Source organism: Poecilia reticulata, chromosome 1 (assembly GCF_904066995.2).
Source record: "Poecilia reticulata chromosome 1, P_reticulata-male-v2, whole genome shotgun sequence".
Classification (NCBI taxonomy): Eukaryota; Metazoa; Chordata; class Actinopteri; order Cyprinodontiformes; family Poeciliidae; genus Poecilia; species Poecilia reticulata.
Genome location: NC_088830.1, coordinates 25,090,001 through 25,098,097, shown reverse-complemented (window position 1 = coordinate 25,098,097; position 8,097 = coordinate 25,090,001).

The window sequence follows — 8,097 nt, the reverse complement described above, 5'->3', positions numbered from 1 at the left end:
CATCACCATCTTTGAACACCTGAAGACAGAAAAGTTTTGTCACCTCTTTGCTTTTGCTAAATCAGACTCAATCAATCATCATCTTTCATAACTCTGTAACTTATGTTTGGTGATGTGGGATGTTAGTATCCAGCCAAACATAACTCATGTTAGTGGGAAAGATGAGTTTTGGTTTGATTTGACCAGAGCTCCTTCTTCCACATTTATGCTGCAAACTCCAAATTGGACGTCTTGTGACTTTCGCGTAACATTGGCTTTCTTTTGTGTTCCTTGGTTTTCATGATGCTTTTCGTTCACCAGTTTTCTCCAACAGACCTCTCAAGTCTTCAGAGAACAACTGGATTTGCAATTATAAAAAATGACACAAAAGTCGTCTGTTTTTCATGATGAAGTGGCGCCCTGTCATTGGATCAGTTAACTCCGATGACTGCTCCAATAACCCTCTCGCAACATATTTTATGGTTATCAGAGAAAAACGTTCACAAAACCAGTTGCACACTTTATATGTGCTACTTTACATCAGTACATAAGATCTCAATAAAAGTTAGAAAAATTGTGCTCTTAATGTGAAAAAATCTGGAAACATTTGAGAGGTGTAGATAAGTTTTTCAAGTCACTTATGCAAAAAGTCAAAATTGATACTTGACTGGCTTCTGCTTTTCACTCTCATCGTCGTTTTTGTGCATATGTAACCCAGTGTTAAAAACACAAGTAAAATGAATAGATGTTGATTTAATATCTCATTCCACAACGAGATTCTGTATAGATTACAGAAAACTCAATTTGCAGACTGTAAAAGACGCTTACGTGCTCCCAAACTTGGAGGAAACATTCTCTACTTTGACAGGATCTAAATGGTTTTCAGTCCTTGATTTAAAATCGGGCTACTATCAGATTGAAGTAGAAGAAGCTGACAAACCAAAAACTGCGTTTGTATGTACCAGTGGCTTTTGGGAGTTTAATAGAATGTCCCAAGGCATCACAAATGCTCCCAGCACCTTCCAGCACCTCATGGAACGGTGTGTGGGTGACATGAACTTAAAGGAAGTTCTTGTGTTTCTTGACGATATCATCGTCTTTTCCAAGACACTTGAGGAGCACGAAACTCGCTTAATGACGGTTCTTAACCGCCTCTCCTGAAAAATGCAAGTTTTTTCAAACTTCGGTGCGATATCTCGGACACATAGTATCCCACAAAGGGGTAGAAACAGATCCCGAGAAAGTGAAAGCTCTGAGTACCTGGCCTGTGCCCAAAGACCTTAAACAACTTCGTTCGTTCTTAGGTTTCTCAGGGTACTACAGGCGATTTATCAAGAACTATTCGAGCATTGTTAAGCTTCTCACTGATCTAACATCAGGCTATCCACCGTTGCGTAAGAGCACAAAACCCAAAACTAAACCTGCCGAGTACCATGATCCGAAAAAACCCTTTGGTGAGCGGTGGACTCCTTCTTGTGATCGAGCTTTCAAAGATATCATTGAGAAGTTCACTTCTGCTCCTATCTTGGCATTTGCCGACCCTAAGCTGCCGTACTCACTTCACACCGGCGCCAGCACCACAGGGCTTGGTGCCGCCCTCTATCAGGAACAGGAGGGCCAAACAAGGGTCATTGCTTATGCGAGCAGGGGGCTATCCAGGAGCGAAGCTCGGTACCCCGCCCACAAATTAGAGTTTTTGGCCCTAAAGTGGGCAGAAACAGAAAAGTTTGCAGACTACCTTTATGGTAGCCAGTTTACTGTCTTCACTGACAGTAGCCCCCTGACCTATATTCTGACAACAGCTAAAATGGATGGAATGAGCTACAGTTGGTTAGCTTCTCTGTCTACCTTTAACTTTAAGCTCCAATATAGAGCAGGCAAACTGAACTCTGATGCAGATGGTCATCAGAGTCTGATGCAGATGGTCAGATGGACCGCATGGTGAGTTATTAAATGATGCTGTGTCACAAAAAGAGCTTGACAGGATACAGCAGTTCACCCAAACTCATTTAGCACAGCAAGATACCAGTTTAAGCCAAGAAGTGGTGTCAGCCATCTGTGAGAGACCCTTGTGTTGTAGTTTCTCCGATGAACCTACCCCTCTTGTGCACTCATTAGCCATCTCGGTAAACACCTTACCAGATGACTTTGTCAATGAAGATGACTGTGGTGGTCTTCCAGTCGTGCCCCATCTCTCAGCTGAACAACTCAAACAAGAACAAAGAACTGACCCCTGCTTGCGCGAAGTCATTGCCCAAATTGAGACTGGTGAAAAGGTTCCACCTACAGTCAGAATCGAACTTCCTCATATAAATCTGTTGCTTCGAGAACTCAGTCGTCTCAAACTGCACAACCAAATATTGTACCGAACACGCCAAGATGATGGCAACGTCATTTATCAGCTCGTTTTACCTGAACAGCTCCGTGAGTCTGTTTTTCACAGTCTCCACAATGATATGGGCCATTTAGGTATTGAGCGTACCCTTGATCTCGCCAGGGCAAGGTTTTATTGGCCTCGAATGGCAGCTGACATCGAGAACAGAATCAAAACATGCAGCCGCTGTGTGCGGTGAAAGACCCCTCAGGAAAAAGCTGCAGCGCTGGTGAACATAAAGTCTACCAGACCGCTCGAACTGGTTTGTATGGATTTCTTATCCATTGAGCCAGATCAAAGCAACACAAAGGATGTGCTCGTACTAACTGATCACTTTACTAAATAAGCCGTAGCCATTCCAACTCCTAACCAAAAAGCCCAAACTGTGGCAAAATGTCTTTGGGATCACTTTATAGTTCATTATGGCATTCCTGAACGATTACATAGTGATCAAGGGCCAGATTTTGAGTCACACATAATAAAAGAGCTTTGCAAGATCATGGGCATTCACAAGATTCGAACCACCCCTTATCATTCTAGGGGAAACCCTGTGGAACGCTTTAACCGTACCTTGTTAAATATGCTTGGGACGTTGGAACATAAAGACAAAACGCAGTGGCGCAACTTTGTAAAGCCATTGGTCCATGCGTACAATTGTACGAAAAATGACACAACCGGATAGGCACCTTATGAATTAATGTTTGGTCGTCAACCTAGGTTGCCTATCGACCTTGCATTCAATCTACCTCTCCAAAGGAAAAGTTTTAAGTACCACTCACAGTATGTGGAAAAACTGAAAACAACTCTCCAAGAAAGCTACAAACTAGCGACCCAAAATGCTAACAAAATGGCCGACAGAAATAAAGCCAGATTTGACATGCGTGTAAAACCATCCAAACTAGAACCCAGAGACCGAGTTTTGGTGTGAGCCGTTCGTCTTAGGGGTAAGCATAAACTAGCCGATAGGTGGGAGACAGGCATTTGTGTTGTGGTGGAACAAGCTGGTGATCTACCAGTCTACACCATTAAGCCTGAAACTAAAGATGAGTCAGTGCGCACAGTCCATCGTGACCTCCTTCTACCTTGCGGGTTCCTTGCTGTCACAGAAGAGAATCCAACTCCGCCGAATCACGTCTGCAAACCTAAAACACGGCATTCTCCTGAGCAAAATGAAGAATGCGATCTTCCTAAACCTCCTGAAGATGAGGAGCTCTACTGGCTTAGAGAACAACCTGTCCCAGAGTCAATCAAATTCACGCGAATTTATGAGATTCCAAAACAGTCATGCCCTAAAGACTTACCTGAATGTGACACTGTACCTGGATGTGACAACTTACCTGAATGTGACACTGTACCTGGATGTGACAACTTACCTGAATGTGACACTGTACCTGAATGTGACAACATACCTGGATGTGACAACTTACCTGAATGTGACAACACACCTGAATTCAACAACAGACCTGATTGTGATAACATACCTGGCAGTGACCCGGTAGTTCCTTGTGAGAAGTTTGAAGCAGTAGCACAGACTGAACGTTTGGTCCATGATAATGATTGTAAAAGTGAACCTAACCTACCTAGTGAAGGTGTATGTAACCAAAACGTATCAGAGGACAGACCCAACTACCCAAGTCCTGAAACCACAAATCCTGTGAGACGTTCAGAGAGACAAACCACTCAGCCAAACAGGCTCCAGTATAGCCAGCTAGGGAACCCACTCGTATCCATTGCCCAGTCCCTATTCCATGGCTTAAGCCTTGCTTTTACCAGTGCCTTGATAGAGCCTGAACTTGAAACCACTTTTAAGGGTTCCTGCTTTCCTATCATTTCAAAGCAACCCATCCCATGCAAAGGGACTTGCATGTTCCAAGGGGGGACAGTGTAACCCAGTGTTAAAAACACAAGTAAAATGAATAGATGTTGATTTAATATCTCATTTCACAACGAGATTAAAAAGTATTTAAGTTTTAAAAAAAGAATGTTTGTAAATATGTTCTTAAATATTGATAAAGATAAAAAAAGTGCCAAAAATCTTTTAAACCTGTGAAATATCCCTTTAATGATTGCTTTTAGTGACATTTTAAACAACCAATAACTGGCACCGTCTGATTTCACATCAGCCAATCAGGTTGATTGTCCCGCCCCTTTAACTGCAGCGCTGAGATTTAGCTCAGATTGCGTCTAACTCCCGTGAGAGCTGAGAGCTGACAGTTGTTCCGTGAATCCCCAGTAAGATTCTGTTAAATTCTACAAAAAATCCTGGAAATTGGTAAGACAATGTTAAATTAGTATCTCAGAATTCATAATTCAAAATAGTGAATCTGTTTTTTTTTTTTTTAAATTAGATCTCCAAAAGCTTCTAACAGCGACGTCCAGAAAAATCCCTGGTAGCTATATAGCATTGAAGCATCGGTGAGTAATCGCACGCGCTCAGCCGTTGGCCCAGTAAATTCACTAAAAATTGGCTAAAATACCTAATAACTGTTCAAATTTAATAAAAAATAAAATTGTATTGTAAATTTTATATCATCATTATTGTGTATGTTGTATTTTTACCATGTAAATTTACTTCTTTTTCTATTAGTAAGTTTTAATATTTCAACGTTGTTAATGTGATGGTGCTGTGATGTGTTCTTATTACTTAGGAACTTTCTGTTCTCTGTAGGTCAGAGCTAATGTGGGTTTCTAATCCACATTTTGAATGTTAGATTTAGTGTTATAAATGTACTTTGGCACTTTTAGTTTGAAATTTGAATTGTTACTTAAGCTTTATTGATATTAGCGTCCTGAATTTTAAGATACTTTACTTTGACGTTCTTCCAGGTCAGGTTTTTTTTTTCCTATGGTGCACTTTTGAAACATTGTGCCAGAGACATCAAGATCAACCTTACAAGAACTTGGATGGCGAGCCCCAGCCCAGAGGACCAAGTGAACTGGTAGACAGTGACCCGACTGGTCACCAGCTGTGAAACATAAAAAAATATTTCACAGACATATTGGAAAGACTAAACAAACTTTGAAAGAACATTTGACAGACACATAAAAGACTGGATTATTTTTTTTATAAATTTTTTTTAAAGCGCGCAATTTTTGTTTATTTGTACAATGTGGATCCACAAATGTTGTTTATATTAAATTCTACTTTTTAAAACTAAATTCTACTTTTTTATATACATTTTGTGCTCTCCTCTGTTGTTCACACCTAGGCTCCCCCGAATTTAGAATCTCCTGATCAGGCCCAACTTACTTATACTTTTGTAGTGTTGGTATTGCCATCTACTATTAAAAGGTATTTAAAGTAACCCTTCTTGTGGGTTACACATAACTTACCCAAATTTAGAAGCTCATGAATGCAGGTACATTAGCTGGAGATAGGCACCGGCAGCCCTCCTGACCCCACTAGGGACCAGGGTGTACAGAAAATGAATGGATGAATGGACGGACGAACGGGCGGATGGATGGATGGATGCAGGTATGCAAGCATACTTGCACACTTACATTCACACTTTGTCCAGTGTAGCCTCTCTCCCATCTTCATCACTGCCGGTTCAGGTCCCCACACTCCACTGTAAACAAAAGCATAAATCACCCAGCCTTCTTCTCAACAACCCGTCTAAAAATGCATGGCTCTACAGTTCTCTTAAATCACAGCGGTGAGTGCCCAGAGAAAGGTGCAAGGCTAATACAACCTGTCCATGAATACCAACTGCAACAACGACGGTCCAAACTGCCCAAGTAACATCGGCTGAAAAATACATCAGCTACATGAGGGATAAAAACACCTTTAGGACAGTGCAGCGTTTGATTATTGTGTAACCATTTGGGCTGAAGATGTGCCACTGGGATGGAAAGAAAGATGGAACATTCCTGGTTAACAAACACTTAAGTCCATCAACATTAACAATGGGGGATTAGAGGAAATGTACTTCCTTCCCTCCATAGTGTGTTTCCGCCAAAATGTACATGAACCTGTAATTTAGTGTTAGAACATCTGTTGTTTCCATTGTTTCTGCTCTTAATGTTTATGTATTTTTAAATACACTTCCTTCAACAGTGGTTCTTGTATAAATAATATATTTTTGCTGATCCTAGATTGTAAGGGATCCTAAGAAGTAATAAATAGATACAGTGCATGGTATAGATGCAATGTAATTTTTTAATCAGTTGCAGTCTTTCTACCATTTTGATGAGGAATTAAACATGTCAAATTTGACTAAGTATACAGCAGTGATGGAAAGTTCTCAGACAAAGGATGTTTCACAGTTTAGTGAACACCTGACCTTACAAATGATCACGAATCTCTGTTTCTAACTCTTGGCTCGACCACTATGTTTTCATAAAATCACTGGGTCTTGATGGGTTTAAGTCTCACCTAAAAGACTCAAAAGCTTCACAGTAAAGCTAATGAATCCCACAGGGATCCGTTATTGGCCCACTCATCTTCTCTGTCTACACGCTCTTCTTCAGTTACATCCTAAACGAGCACCATGCCTCTTTCTGAGACAATCTTCAATTTGAGTTTCTCCTCAAGAGGAATGCTGCAATCGCACTGAATGCCTTACTTGATTTTTTTGAACATCTTGAAACTATTAGCAGGTGTGACAATGGACTTTAGCACCTGGAGCTTTGAGAGGCACACCACCCAGTGTTTATTCACCAACACTGAGCAGGTTATTAGTTTAACAGGTTGCACAACATGTCAGCAGCAGCCCAGAATGCCGTTGACAGGCAGCCTTTTTTAACCTGCTACTGTCTAAATTCAACAGACCTGCGATAAAAGAGAGGCAGGACAACAGATGTAACAACAACCATCTTCAAAATCAATATAATTAAATAATTTGTTGCAGTAGTAAATATTTAATCAATCTTGGCAATTTGTGAATTTAAATCTCAATGAATGCTGAACAAAAGACCTGGGCTGATGAGCTAATGGGTTGCAGGTGTGAGGGGGAAGAGAGAGAAAATGGCACAGGGGGCGAGGGAGAGTAAAAAGGGACTAGGAAATGAATCCGACACTAAATGATAACTAGACCTAAGGAGCATAATTAAATTAGAGTAACAAGAAATAACTAGAGAAACTAAGAGTGCGTTCACACTGCAGCCTAAAGTGACCCAATTCCGATTTTTTTTACGTAATGTGACCTGTATCCGATCTTTTCATTTCAGTCTGAACAGCACAGGTCAGATTCTTTTCGAACGCGACCCATATCCGATACGTATCCGATTTAAATGCGACCTAACGTTCAGGTCGCATTCATCTGAACTGAACGTCACTGATACTCAACAAATTCTGAGTCCTGATACGCACAAGCGGGAAGAAAAACAACTATGACGGACTATAATGAGGATTAAGTTGTTAATATGCTGCTCCGGTTGGACAACAACTTCAAATATGTAAGCTAAGCTCCACCGTTAGCCTCCATGTTTACTTCTGCAAACACTGAGCACTACTTCTTCTTTTTATGGCAGTTGGCAGAACACTGAGAACGGGACACTTTCAGGTCGTTTGCCCGTTCAGACTGCAGAACGCATACAGGTCGCATATGTGTGGCAGTGTGAACGGCCCGGCAAAAAAAATCGAAATTGGGTCACTTCAGGCTGCAGTGAGAACACACCCTATGAAGGACTGAGCTAAAGTAAAACAGAAACAAGAAAGAAAGAGACTAAAAAACACAGAAGAATCACAAAACAACCCAGAATCATAACACCCAAGTTAATTTAGCAATCATAAACTCATAAGA